The following is a 15,405-nucleotide window of genomic DNA, read 5'->3' on the forward strand; positions in this document are numbered from 1 at the left end:
CTCCACTCCTGCTCAAGCCAATCCCCAAGGAACTGGAAGCTTTGGAATGAGGTGCAGATGAGCCTGCCCAGCAGAGCCGTCTTCCTTTTTCCTAAGCTGACTCCCCTTCTAGCAGGCCAATGAGGCTGGGAAGACGTCACGGAGACGTAATTGATACTGAGATGAGATGCGTAAATTAAAATCCACTTTCATACCAGCAGCCAAACTGCTCCACCCCTAGAGCTGAAAGGAGATGGGGTTTTTCTTTTTTTCTGCATCTTGGAATCCTCCAAATAAAGATTTTCACAACCATGCATTTTATTAATTATGTTACCAATACTACACTATTTTGTTCCACTTAAATGCATTTGCTTTGTCTTTTCAAAGAAAACTTAGAAAGGAAGCAAGAAAGAGAAGGAGGGAGGGAGAAAGAGAGGGTGGGAGAAAAAGAGAAAGAAAGCTTGTGGAGCTCTATGCATTGAGAAAAGAACAGGCTCTCACAATTTTGCATATTGGTTTCATCCATAGGCTCCTTGTTTATTATTATTCATTAAACATTTCTATTTGTGTCAAGCAATTGGGAATTTCTTGCATTTAACAGTTTAATGCCTTATGCAGTCAGTGAGGTAGAGAAATTAATGTAAATGAAAATAAATTGGGTATTATGCCCAGTAGGAAAGCACCCCAGCCTGTATCCCTCATCTAATTCACTGGCTAAGCCAGAGCCCAGAACTCCTAATTCGGTGTAATTTCCTCTTCGTAAGGTGCAAACTACAGACTCCACTAACGGTCCATTTGAAGCATGTTTCATGAACAGAGAGAGTATCCGCATCTCGTGAGGTCTTTGGGAAGCTGGTGTCCTCTATGTGGGCTCTGGCTGGGACATTCATCCCAAAGGCAATTTGGAGAGAGAGACAATGGGCAATAAAGCTAAATCATTCAGAGACATCGAGGGCTCTCCTCTGTGCCCAGGTGATGGAGTTGGGCTGCAGCCAAGGCTGTTCTATCTACTGAGAGAGCAGCTCTCCCTCCTTCAAGGTCATTCTCCCCGGTACAGCAGGGAAAGGAAATGGGGTTGGAATGAGATCCATGACCCCTTTACACGGAAAGTCTATAGCCACTGGGCTGCTTACATTTCTCGCTTTATACCACGTATCTATTCTTCTCGGTCCACGGCCTTTTTAACTGTTCCAGGGTAACCTGACTACGTGATTATAGTATGTGAGGATTTGCTCATGCTTATGTTAGCACCTGTACTTGACAATGACGATACGATGACAACGACAGATGCTAGCCTTGACTTACCATACACCAAGCACTATTTTAAAATCCGTATATATACTTTTTCTCATTTAATTGTCAAATCAACTCTATGAGGTAGGCACTATTACAACCCCCATTCTCCACATGTGGAAACTGAGGCACAGAGAGGATAAATAACTTACCTGAGACGGCAGCAGCTATTAAGTGGATTTGAACCCTGGCTATACACTGCCCCCAGAGTCTTTGGCTAGTATCTCTTCAGCCACTTATACGTTTATTTTTGCTAATTTTCACAGCAACCCCTAGGACCAATGACATTATCTATGTTTTATGGATGAGGAAATTGGTCTTGCCCAAGCTCACTCAGCAGCTCACACTTATTTATAATTCCATAGGGCACTGGTTTGCAAACGTTTTGCTTCTGTTGAAATCTTCCTGGAAGTGAAAATTTATTGGAGGCTTGAGGCCAAACAAAACTTTCCCAAGTGGACTGAGAAGAGGGGAGCCCGGCCACTCCTTGTACCCCAACTTGCAGCAGGGGACAACATCCTCCTTGTTCCTGTCACAGTACTTATCATAATTTCCAGTTATTTTATGTCATTGTTTGACACTTATTCATTGTCTATCTCCATCACCAGCCTGTAAGTTCTATGAGGACAGGAACTTTGTCTTATTCACTTTGTCTCTCCAGCACCTAGCAAGGCCCCAGGCATGTAGTAAGCATTCAGTAAATAGTCACTGAAATGTACAAGTGAAGTAATATTTTTTCTCTCAATCCCATTATGGAGCAAATCAAGACAAAACAGAACTTCTAAAAACGGGAGAGCAGAGGGGGATGTTATATGAGGTTTTCCATGGATTGAGGTTTTAGTCCATTTCTATTGATATAAATCACTTTTCAGGGCACTGAGCTTAACTGTTGTTGCTGCGGCCACTGTGAGGAAAGAACGGGACTGTCAGGCCAGAGGCACTAGCCCCCATCACTCAGCCCGGTGGTGTCGGTAGGAATAGGATGAGAGGATGAGCCCAATGAGCATCTTTCAAGAAGATAACAGCTATATCCATGCATAAAGGGGTTGTTTTCTTCTTTTAATTTGAAAAGTCTACCCAGACCATCCCTGGTGAATTCCCAAGAGAAACTGAAGTAGAATTTACTGAAACATTTCAGTGTTTCAAAAGTTTCTATCAAGAAGTTCTGCTAGAAAAATTAAAGAAACCACTAACATAAAGGTCAGTAAATTTCCCCAGATGAAATAAATACACAAATATTGACAAATTTGGAAAAACATTTTCAGTAAGTATGACAGAAAATGTTAAAAGATCCCCTGAATTAACAGGAAAAATTCTCAGACTCAGTAGACAATTCTGCAATGGGATAAAAAGACAATTCTCCAAAGGAATATAAATGGCTAATAGATAGAAAGCTGTTCAGTTGCAGTGGAAAGCAAAAGAACTGTGACTTAAAACCACAAGGCAATGTCATTTTTTTAAAAGTCAGGTTCCTTGAAATATTATTTATATACAGTAAAATATACCCATTTCAAGTGTAGTTCAACAAGTTTTCACAAATACATACAGTCATGAAAGCACCACCCAAAGCCAAGATATAGGACATTTCCATCACCCTCAAAAAGTTCCTCGGACCTGTTTCCTGTCAATCCCTTCCTCATACCCAGACTCTGATCCAACTTTTTTTCCCGACAGTTTTTCCTTTTCCAGAATGTCATATGAATAGGATCGTACAGTAAGTAGCCTTATGAGTCTGGCTCAATGTGATTTTCAGTCTATCAAATTAGTGAAGATACAAAAGGTAGTAATAATGTTGGTGAGTGTGCTCAGACACAGCCAGTGTGTTTATAAACTGATATAACCTCTCTTGGGTGAGAACTGGCACTATGTATCAAAAACATAAAAATAGTGATACGCTTTAACCACTAATTCCATTTCTAGAAATTCAACAGCAATAGTTATTAAAGATGTTCATGGGGGCCAGCCTGGTGGTGTACGGGTTAAGTTTGCATGCTCCACTTCGGTGGCCAGGGTTCACAGGTTTGGATGCGGGGCACAGACCTAGCACTGCTTGTCAAGCCATGCTGTGGCGGCATCCCACATAAATTAGAGGAAGATTGGCACAGATGTTAGCTTAGTGACAATCTTTCTCAAGCAAAAAGAAAGATGTTCACGAAGACTTATCTAGACACAAAGATGCTCATTACAGTGTTATTTATCATTGTGAAAAATTAACAAACACCATAAATAGTCAACATAAAGGGAATGGGTAAGTAAATTTATGTAATAAACATATTTATCTATAAACCAATTAGAAGTAAAATTTACTAAATATTTTTGATGACACGGAAAAATACTTATGAGATTGGAATAGCATAAAAGCAACATACAAAGTTGCATATATAGTATGATATCAGAGTGAAAATGCATAGACTGGAAGGAAAATTATTGTCTCTGTGTGACAGATGACTGTGAAAAGTATACATTCTTCTGTATTCTCCTAATTTTCTTTGATGCGCTTCTATCATTTTTATAACTAGAAAAATATCTTATAAACTATATAAAGCTCTGCTTTCTATCTAACCCGAATCGTTTTTGCTCTACTCTACGCTCAGGAAGATCCAGATCAGCTGGTCAACCACTCACACCTTTAGCCAAGATTTATTAAACACCTACTGCTCCCAAGCTCTCTGTTAGGTGCTAGGACAACAAAGATGACCCTGCCCTTATCTCAAAGGGACATTAGGTCAATACGTAGACTTAGAATATTAATTGCTTCTAACCACTTATTTTGCATTTTTACTCTGTGGTAGATACTAACCATTTTTCATACATCACCTTGTTTCCCCATGTGTAAAGTGAAGACAACACTGAGGTGGTTATAAGACTCACCATGAAAGCACGTAGCACACTTCCTGACAGATGGTGAGTCAGTAAATGGTTGCTCTACTCTGAAAGATGCTATAACAGGGGCGAGAACTAAATATTCCAGGGGCACAAAGGAAGGACAAATCCTCATAGGGAAGAGAGGTCAGAACCACTTGTGCTTTGCTCCACAGATGATCCGGATTCTGCAGGTGGCCAAGTAAGGGAAGGGTGTTCCAGGTGAGGGGCCAGGGTGCATCTGCGTCTCTCTGAAGATGACTTTTCTGGCACTTCAATAAGGAAAGCGTTCCCTTTGTGAGGCATTTGCAGGAGTCTCTTAAAAGCAGTGCTGTGTACTTGCATGAAACTGTTTCTAATGTTAAGACGCCCCTGACAAGTGTCCAGATTCATTTTATAACCTGACTCTATAGGAAAGAGAGATGATTCCACCCCATGCTTTGGAAATTGCTCTTTTTTCGGCCTTGAACCCACAGAGTAGGATCTTCACAGGAACTTGCCAGAAAGCATGCAGGCTTCCAGGTAAATGGAAACCTCACACAAACGTTTGGAGGCAGCAAAACAGCAATGCTATTTTTGCCAACAAAGAGGAGTTTGCTCATTATCTTGTCTCCTTTACTCTTTCCCTGTCCTTTGCACTATCTATCTACCAGAGTTCTTTTAGTGCACAAACAACAGATAAATTCTAAGCATCTCAGTAATCTTCTGGAAGAGGAAAATAAGGGAAGGAAATTTTCTCTTAGATAAAATTGTCCTTGTTTTGCTGAAGAAACGTCAGTCATTAGCCGAATGTTGTGACTGGTTATATTGATGGCTTGAGCAGCATAAACCGAACACTCAACTTCAATGAAGACAGATAGCAAACTCCATGTCCGTTATCAACCACACCAAAGAGAGAGCCGAAGGAAAACTCCACGTCAAGGGAAGGAGAGGTACAATGCACACCTTCATTACAGTTAGCAATTAGGTCCAAGTAACTGCTTTCAGTAGGAGATGAAACAGTTCTTTCCCTCTCAATATGCATAGTCAATATACATAACTTCAGAGTCCCTGAACTTTCCTTCAAGAGTCCCGGTTATTTCAACAATAATTTCCAAACGTCACTGCTTCTGCTAACATTTTGGCCCCAATTTAAGGAAACACGACTCTAATTTTGAACCTAACTCCCACTTATCTTCACATTTTGCTCATGAGCACAGCTCACAGAGGTTGATTTATAAATGAGTATGGAAAGTCACAATGGACTGACAAAACCAACAACATGCCTGGAAGTGGCTGAGCTCAGCAGAAGTGCTGGCATTTCGTCTACAGTCATCCCCTCCTCCCAATGAAAGCACAGGAGGCAGAAAATATAATACATGCTGGGAAACACTACTCACAAGAGGGGTGGTGAAATATCTGTTCTTACAGATGTGAAGCATATAAATGGGGCCCATCTGTCTTGCATTGCTTTGGTGCTTTCTTGTTTTAATTGCAGGGCTGACTTTGAGAGTTTTGCTCACTGCTATGATTTTGCAGAAGGTAAACTGAGTTACTCTGAAGTTGTTCTCCTAGTAACCAATTAGATAATGTGTCACTTGAATGTGATCGGATCATTCAATCCTAGAGACAGCTGTCTATGTAGAGGAAGAAATGTATAAGGTTAAAAAAGTAGCTTCCACTCATGACTCTCCTTTCCCTTAATACCTAGGATCCACTGGACCTTCCGGATGAATATATCCCATCTCATTTCAACTCAGCCAACCTACCATGGCCGTGAGCAGAACCCATAAATCTACCTTTAATTTATTAAAAACATCCACGGCAGTCTGTTCAACCAGTTCACACAGCATACTCTGTCTAAAATAAGGTCCCATCAGTAGAAATGAGAAAATACAAGTCAGAGCTGCAATAGGCTCAGAGTGGCTGCATTTAAGTGTTTATGGACCGGAATTCCAAGTATGTCTTGTCTTGAGGCTGACAGGACAAATAGCTCTGCATTTAGCTACAACGAATACAATATGTGTTCATGGCCATTTCCCCGAAGACGGCTAAAGATAATTTCATCCACAACTTTCCCTACATTCAAGGAGCCCTCAACTTCTAGGGTAAAACTAAAAACAATAAACACTCAGTCTTTCTCTATAATTGTAATCTTTTGTTGGCATCTTCTTTTTGCATTTTGAGTCCCTTTAGAAAGAAATGCCACATGAGCACACCATGTGGAAACAACCCTACTGTTAATGTATTGTTTCTATTCTGCATGTAATATGTTTCTACCCAGGGCCAGCAGAAGAAGGGGAAAGGAGGCATGGATTTCTTTAAGAAGAGTAGGAGGAGAGAAAACACTGAGAACACACAATTATACCACAAAAAAAGTCTTACCCAGGGCCTCCAGAGAAGTTGGAAGAGTTGCTACACAAGCCCAGGAGAAGTTTGAGACCTCACTGAACTTGGCAGCCTCCAACCTTCCCAGGGCTGCCAGTGACAGAACCAGAGGGGCCCCTCAGATTCAGAGTCAACACACTGGCTACTAGGCATTGTGCTAGATCATAATATCGTTTCCATCATGGCCACATGCAGAGGGCTCAGACCTTGGTAGGAAGAAGACTTGGCTACCTTTTGCTGTCCACAGAACACAACAGGACCTAAGGTAGGAGGTTCCTAGGATTGCGAGGCCAAGTGTCAGAGACCAGGTGGCCAATGGCATGACTAGTGCTGGCTGCTACTTTAGAGCAATCACTCATGTTCAAAAGAATTTCCAGTGGCTACAGAAATTCAAAGGGTTGAAATGGAAGCTCACGTTCAAGGAGAGTCTTCAAGGCAGACCAGTATGGTCACTAAGGTCTTCTCCTAAGATGCCTCCACAGGATGATATTCATTATCTTGAAAGTATACCACGGTCCCCAGTAGGACAAAGTCAGAAACCAAATTTTGTCATTATCTTGAGAATGAATCCACATCTCACATTAAACAAGCTAAAGAAAATAATGTGTAAAACCAGAATACCAATTTATTCTTTCACAGTGAGAAATTAGTATCAAAGGAAATATATAAAGTCCACTTAACCATTGTTTTCTGACACCATATACAGCTCTTTTTGCATAATCCCTCATAATGTACTCAAAAACAAGAAATAGAAAACCCGGCTCAAATGTGGTTAAACAATAAAGAGAATTTGTTGACTTCTATAACTCAAAAGGTCTGTGGTAGGGAGTGCTCCAGGCAGGGCTTGATCCAGCAGTTTAAGGCTATCACCAAGGATTAAATTTCTTTCCGTATATTGGCTCTATTTTCCATCATATAGGACTTCTTCTCATGGCTGCAAAATGGCTGTCAGCAGCAATAAGATGACATACATTTTTTTTCAACTTCAGAAAAAGGACAGCTTTTCTGCCCAACCATCAAATAAAGGTCTTAAACCCCACTTTGATTGGACTAAGTTAGAAAAGTACCTGTCCTTGAACTAACTTCTGTAGCCTGAGGATTGGGTTAGGCCTAAGTCAGTGTCCATCCCTGAATCAAACACTGTGACAAAGAGTATGGGTTTGTGAAAATTGGTTTATCGTCCGTCTCTGGAGCTAAAGATGGCAACACCATACAAATTGCAATACAATGCTATGCAGTGTAAATGGGATGGGATGGATGCTTAGGAGGCAACTAATTGTTTCTATTGTAAGAAGCCATACCATAATCAGAGGGTGCTTTGTGAACATGGAATCAGAAAAAAGCCGATACACAGATGTTTAATGGTATCAAGATAAATAGCAGAATTCACCCTACTCTGCATGGATTTCCTTGCCAAAGGTTCTGATTCTATCAATGCACCTTAAGAATGAATGGGAAAAATGACAAATACTGTATGATTCCACTTACATGAAGTGCCTAGAGTAGTCAAATTCATAGAGACAGAACGTAGGATGGTGGTTTCCGGGGCCTGTGAGGAGGGGAATGAAAGTTATTGCTTCATGGGTTTCAGTTTAGCGAGTTTGTTTAATGAGTTTCAGTATTGCAAGATGAAAACAATTCTGGAGATGGATGGCGGCAACGGTTGTGGTGATGGTTGCACAACAATATAAATGTACTTAATACCATTGAACTGTACACTTAAAAACGGTAAAGATGGGAAATTTTGTGTTGCGTATATTTTGCTGCAATTTTAAAGAAAGGAGTGACTGGATCAATCGGATGAGTTATGGGCATATCTTACAGGCCTTGCAGTTGAATTTCCGTATCTCCTCTCCAAAGCGTTATTTGCTTGTTTTTAAGTCAAATTATGAAAGAACAGCATCATTTTTCTGTTCCCAAAGAGATAGGGTAAACACCACAATGACACACAATGAAGAAATTGTCAACATCTGGGCTCAAGGAACAGGATGCAGGCAGTCTCCTAGTCTCTTGCCGTCCCAGGGCTTAGGTTGAGTGTGTCCTGCCTAAGCTGGCACGACTGGAGACGATTTAAATTGTGCTCCAGAAGAGAGACCCTCTAGTCCCCTGCCACCTCACATATTTATAGCTGGGAGGTGACAGAGAACACCTGATCCAGTTGCTCTGAAAACAAGGCACAACCTGGCCAGTGTGAAAAACATGCTGTTCTCAGTGCACATCTTCTGGGAAGTTTGAGTGTCAGCATTGGTGCCAACCAGGAGGACTTTGGGCTCTCTCTGCAGGGCCAGCTCATTACTGGGCTACCTGAGAGAAAGCTGCTGGAGGCAGCCAGTGGGGAAACTGTCTCTCCTCATAATGTTGCATCCAAGCGCTTGGAGGAAGCTTCAGTGAGTCCCCAAGTACCCACCGAAAACACTGATTGCAGTTCAGAAAAAAACCTATAAGACAGAGGAAAATACATCATTGGTAGCTCAAGGATCACCTCCTGGGGCCTAGAAAAAGAGCTGGTGGAGTTACAGCAGGCAAAGGATGAAGGAAGTGTACCAAGTGTGAGAGCCTGATAAGGTGTGTAAGCCACGCAAAACTGCAGCTGGGTTTAGTCGTCTTAGCATGAGGACCGTGCTCCGTGGAGCTCTTTATTACACACACCGTGTGATCCCTGCATATCTGATCACCGGACTCTAAAAACCCCACGCAGATACTCAGCTGATGTGGCTCCACGGCAGCCACAGACGTTCCCTCCAAAGAATATTTCTAACATTTACAACTAAAGGATTAATATTTCACCGGCTTCTTAATAACACTTATAGAATTAAATGCCATCATCTGTCAGTGGATTAGCATTTCCGAAACGAGGGAGCAAGTCCCCCAGAGGGACGCAAGACATTAGCTAGTGAAGAGGTGGTGTTTTATTTAGGCTTTGTGCCAGTGACGAGCTTAACATACCTACTCTTAGTGTGGTTATATATTATTATTTGTGGCATGGTAACAGTGTTCGCAGAACTTAAGTGCAGGACTCTTTATATACATCAGCTTCTCTAGCCCTTGAAACACTGAAACGTCAGTATCATTCCCAGTTTGCAGATGAAGAAATCAAAGCTCAAAGTGTTTAGTAGGTTGTCTAGCACCACATAGTTAAGAAACAGCTGAGCTGTGATTCAAACTCAGATCTGTCTGAGCCAGAAAACTCATGTTCTTAATCATCATGGTTAAACAGGCTCATGTCTTTGTTGGACCAATGAAGACTGGGTGGGTGTTCTACACTTTGAACACTTGTCTCAAGAGGCATCTAGACAAAGCTGGATGTCTAGAAAACATGAATTTTATCCTTTAGGCAAAATAGACACCAAAACTTGAAGTTCCATAATATCTACTGTGACTAGTGGTAGGCTGTCCCATTAGAAGAGGAAATGGAAATTGTATTCCTGGGAAATAAGTGAGTTCCCCTGTTTCCAACCTTAGCTTTTGAAGCCCCCTTCAAAGGACTGTTGCTTGCATCACATAGAGATTAGACAGGGGTTAGAAGACCTGGGTTCAAATTCAAATACTACCCCTTAATAGCTGGTCAACCTCAGCCAAGTCACTTGATTCCCTGAGCCTCAATAGGCATGTAATAATGTAAAATTATTAATTCCCTTTAACATTAGCCATTTGAATAAGTATGTCACTGCAGTTTTAGTTTTCATTTCTCTAGTGACTAATTTCTCTAATGACTATATCTTCTTTGGTAAATTATCTGTTGAAATATCTTACCCATTTTTAAAAATTGAGTTGTTGGTCTTAGTATTAAGTTTTGCCAGTTTTTTAAAAAATAAATTCTAGATACATACCAAGTGTAGGTGATAATATGGAATAATTGGAACTCTCATACATTGCTGGTAAAAATGTAAAACGGTACAACCACTTTGGAAAAATGCTTGATACATTCTGAAAAAATTAAATATATACCTATGATATGATCCAGCCATTCTACATGTAGGTTTTTACCCCAGAGAAATAAAAACGTATGTCCAGACAAAGACTTGTACATGAATTTTCATAGCAATTCTATTGGTAATAGCCCAAAATTAGAAACAACCCAAATGTCCATGAACAAGTAAATGGATAAACAAACTGTGGTAAATCCATACAATGGAATATTATTCATCCACAAAAAGGAAGGAAATACTGATGCATGCTGCAACACGGATGAATCTCTAAATAATTTCACTGAGTGAAATAAGTCAGATAAGAAAGAGTACATATTGTAAGATTCCTCTTACATACAATTCTATAAAATGCTAATTAATCTATAGTGACAGAGGCAAATCAGTGATTGCTTAGGGACAGGAAGAGTGGCATGGAGGGTTGGGAGGGAGGGAGTACAAAGGGGCACAAGGAAACTTTCAGGGATGATGGATATATCCATTATTTTCACCATGGGAACAGTTTCCTGGATATTTATAGATATATATATATATATATCTATAAATATAAAATATTATATTTAAAAAATATATAAATATAATACATATATATATATATAATGTATCAATTAGCACATTCTAAACATGTGTAGTTTATTAGCTCCCAACATTCCCCTTGCCCTGGGAAGTGCCCCTGATACAGAGGAGAGGCCTCCAGCAGCCATGCTTGTACCACATGACCCAGCCTTCCTAGCCAGAGCTGGTCTAACTGGTCTAATAGAGGCGGGTCACTGAGGATGAGAAATACCGATGTCAGTGTTCTGGAGAAAAGTTCCATAATTTTCTGCTTCAGAGGTCCCTGAAGTTGCCTGGATCCAGCCCATCCAAGGACTGGTCATTTTAACTCTTAGCTTTCAGGATCTGAGTGTCCTGTCAACAAATTCCTTTTATGTTAGCTTTTTGGAGTTGGTTTATGTTGTCTGCCACCCTGGGGAAGAAACGAAATCGACATTTAACTCATTGCGTTGATATTTCTCATGCTTTCTATCACAAATGACCACACCATTTGTGAGTCATTCACAATGTGAGGGCTCCGAGAGTCATTCATCCGTGGCTTCATTTAACAAACTTTTATCCAATGGCACCATATGCCAGGCACCGTCAGACATTTTCAAGTCTCATTCAAATTATACAACAGCTTGGGTAACAATCTCCTGTTTACGGTTGAGAAAGCTCAGGTTCAGAGGGTCTCAGATACCCGCTTAAAGTCAGAGTTCTTAGTAGGCATTGGATTGTACCTACTAGGACTTGAGCCCAGGCCTGACTAACCTAAGAGGCCACACTGTTCCATTACCCACCCTGAGAGTGGTAAGCCCCAACAGCAACAGTGAGCTCTCGGTGGCTAGCCACTGTGGCATGCTCCTTTGGGAGCCAGGGGTCCCAAGAGGTTCCTGGACTCTCTCATGGCCAACAACAGTGTCAGCTGATGGCAGCTCCGGGGCTTGCCCCATAAAACTTGGTGTCCCAGGAACAGATGAATTATCTATTCTGGAAGGCAGCGACCATCAGGGGACCCTTTTCCCCTGGCATTGATATCTGTTACTTAGTAATGAAACTGGCTCCTCCGTGACAAGTGAGCTGCAAAATCCTGAAAATAAACACAGTCAACTACCATCACAGGAAATGCCCAACCAATGCCACCCTTGGCCACAGATCAAAAGATAATGTGGCTGGAATATTCTTTCTGAGAACTCACCAGAACTTTGAACACTTATGAGAAGCTCAGGGTTGAAGCTGCCTTTGTACACAGTTGCTGGAAACACCCCCAGCACAGGCTCAGGGTAAAGCCAGAGACCTCGCAATACTTTTCTTTTCCTCAGGGAAGTGAGTGTACCAGAGCAGGGGGAGCCTTTCATTTTCAATCTTAGAGATTTCAGTGTAGTTTAAATGTATTCCTCTTGAATTTAAAAATATAATAAAAGGGGAAATCCATAGATCTTCAGATTATGTGTTCTTCCTTGTGATCAGCCTGCAGAAATATGAAAACTGCCCAGCGCTCATGTGCAATGAAAATCATCAGTGTCATTTGTGAGAGGAAAAACGAAAACAAGCATTCAATAACCTGGTAATGATACAGTGTTACGTGTCAAATTTCTTCAATAAAAATTAAAGAAAAAATAATCTGGTAATGTTAACTTAAACTCTATCCCTTTGATAAAAACTATATACACATTAAGCATATTTTAAACATTCATTAATAGCATAGGGTAATATTTATAATATTTAGGTTAATTGATAAAAATAGGGTAAAAAACAAGTATGCAGTCTGCTCCTGAAATGTGTGTGGTGTGTGTTTATGCATGCGTGTCAGGAAGAGAATACACCAAGATATTAACAGCATGATACATGAGTATGGGTTAAATGCTTTCCCTCTTACGTTTATGTCTTATCCATTATTAAAATACATATATGCTAAAAGTGATGTGATATCTCAGCAGATTGGATCCTGGAACAGAAAAAGGATATTAAAAAGAAAAACTTGTGGCATCTGAACGAAGTCTGTAGCTTACTTAAGTCATGTACCAATGGTAATATCTTAGTTTGGTAATTGTACCCTGGTTATGTACAATGTGAACACCAGGGGAAGCTGAGCATAAGGGTATATGGGCACTCTCTGTACTATTATTGCAACTCATCTATAAATATAAAATTATTTTTCAAAATAAAAAGCTTTTAAAAACACATATATGGCAAGCCATAGTAGGAAGCATCATGGCAGAAAAGCCATTCTTCTTTATTTGTTAGGGCTGCATAATTTAGCATGTATAAACTGCTTCATTGCCTAGATGTGTCTTGGTCTTCCATCTAGATTGTAACTTCTTCTGGGCCAGAGCTCTCCTGGGCTTGCCTGGCATCCCCCAGACAACCCTGAGACCAGCACTGAGCTAAAGATGTGCAACCAAGACCAAGAGGTTCATTGATTAGGTGACTTGTCCTCAGAAAGAAGACTCCAAGAGGGACACACAAAAATCTACTGTTGTGTTGCTTTTCTCATTTTTTCAAGCACTTATGGCTCACTTCCAAGTGTACTTTAGATGAACAATAGAAAATATTAACAAATTAATTAGTTTGAACATATGAAATTGCACCTTTAGGCCAAAGATGTCTGACTTGCATTCATATGGTTCAACTTAAATAACACGTATTTTATGTTAATCACTGAGGGAGGGCTTCAGAGGCAATTCCTTATAAGTAACAGTGTGCGCTTTACTGAAATCATTATTTCCTTGGGTTCCACTCCTGTAGGGTTTTCTATTTTGCACAGTCAACTCATGCATTTTCTTCTTCAGCAAAAGTTACATGAGCAATAAAATTATCCCCAGTGGTTGGGGACTAATTTCTAAAACACCAACTCAAAAATCACATGTCATGACACACTGACATGTCTTGATCAGTCGTGAGGTGTGTAGCAAGTAATCCATTACTATTTTTTTTAATCCCAAAATTTATAGTTGGTTATCTTTTGCTTTTTAATATAAACTAGAATAGATTCAAGGTAATCCTTCTAATAGACTTATCCTCACACTCACTCACTCACTCACTTGCATCTCAATGTGGTTTCTCAAGTGGGGAATAAAGATGTGCAGGAACAGCCAGGGCTCCGGGAACCACACACGACGCTGGCTGTGTTCACGTGACACGTGTCAGCAGAGCATCAGCCTGTGCGCACCTGCAGACAACAGGAGATCGGGAACCAGTGTCAGAAAGGCTTAGCAAGCACTAGGTGTTCCGAATTCAGAACACAGAGTCTAACTATTTAACTACACATAAGGAGTTTATTTGAAAGGTATGCAATCTGACATCTGCTAGGATATCTCTTGTGCTTACAGCCACAATCATTTAAAGCAGTGATTTTTAAACTTTTTTATTAGGGAATGCTTTTTTTCATATGCAATCTTACGGTTTATTCATTTATACAAAGTTCTTTCTGAGTGCCTACTGTGTGCCAGGAAGTGCCGTACTAAAGCAGTTAATGAAACAGATGCTGTCCCTATGCACAAGAAATTAGTTGTGGAGACAAACAGTAAATCACGCAAACACCTAATAAAGAATTAGAAAGAGTGCAAAGTGTCATGAAATAAATGAACAGGGCCCCAGGAGAGGGGGAACCTGCTTAGATAGGGAGATCAGGGACTCTCTGAGCAGTTACATTTAAAGTCAGACCTGGAGGATCAGAAGAGGACAGCCGTGCAAAGAGCAGGGAGATGGTCCATGAGGCAAACAAAAGTTCCTGAGGTTGGAAAATAAAAACGTGGACTGGTACCAATTTGCAGAACTATGTGACTTCTCTCTGCTAACACTGAGGAGCCCAGGTAAGGAATACAGAGGCGTATTTTGAATTGAGACAGAATTGGGAACTGGTAGTAGGAGTCATTGGTGGTCTAGGAGGTGGCGGAGATGAAAGTGCTTTGGGAAATATGAAAATGTGAACACTCTGCAAGAGATCAGAGAGACCCAATATTTACCCATATGGAACTTTTTCTTTACTCCTACGCCATCCTTGCAGAAATCTGAATGCTTCTGATCCATCACAGAGACATGGAGGCACTCAGAATTCTCGAGCAGTTTTCACTAAAATCTGGAGGTGTCTAGAACAGAAGTGAAAGTTCACCTCACCAGGATTATATCATTCCTTCGAAGACAGCTGTCATCTATATATCAACACATGGAGCCTAAGGCAGCACTTTCTTCAGTCCTTTTCTGTGATTCCATCCCTGACTCAGGGAATACTGCAAAATCTGTGATCACTCGCCATGTCCCACATATTATCTGCCATTAACATAAATCAAGGCTTCGTGTTTGTAATTTATGTCTCAGCACTTAGAGAATACCTTGCTAGTTATTTTAAATGGATAAATCAAATCAAAATTTTGTTAATAAAATATTAGAAATGTCATAAGACCTCTGATTTATGTAAATCTGTCTAACATTCCCATCT

Source organism: Equus asinus, chromosome 23, assembly GCF_041296235.1.
Source record: "Equus asinus isolate D_3611 breed Donkey chromosome 23, EquAss-T2T_v2, whole genome shotgun sequence".
NCBI classification, from domain to species: Eukaryota; Metazoa; Chordata; class Mammalia; order Perissodactyla; family Equidae; genus Equus; species Equus asinus.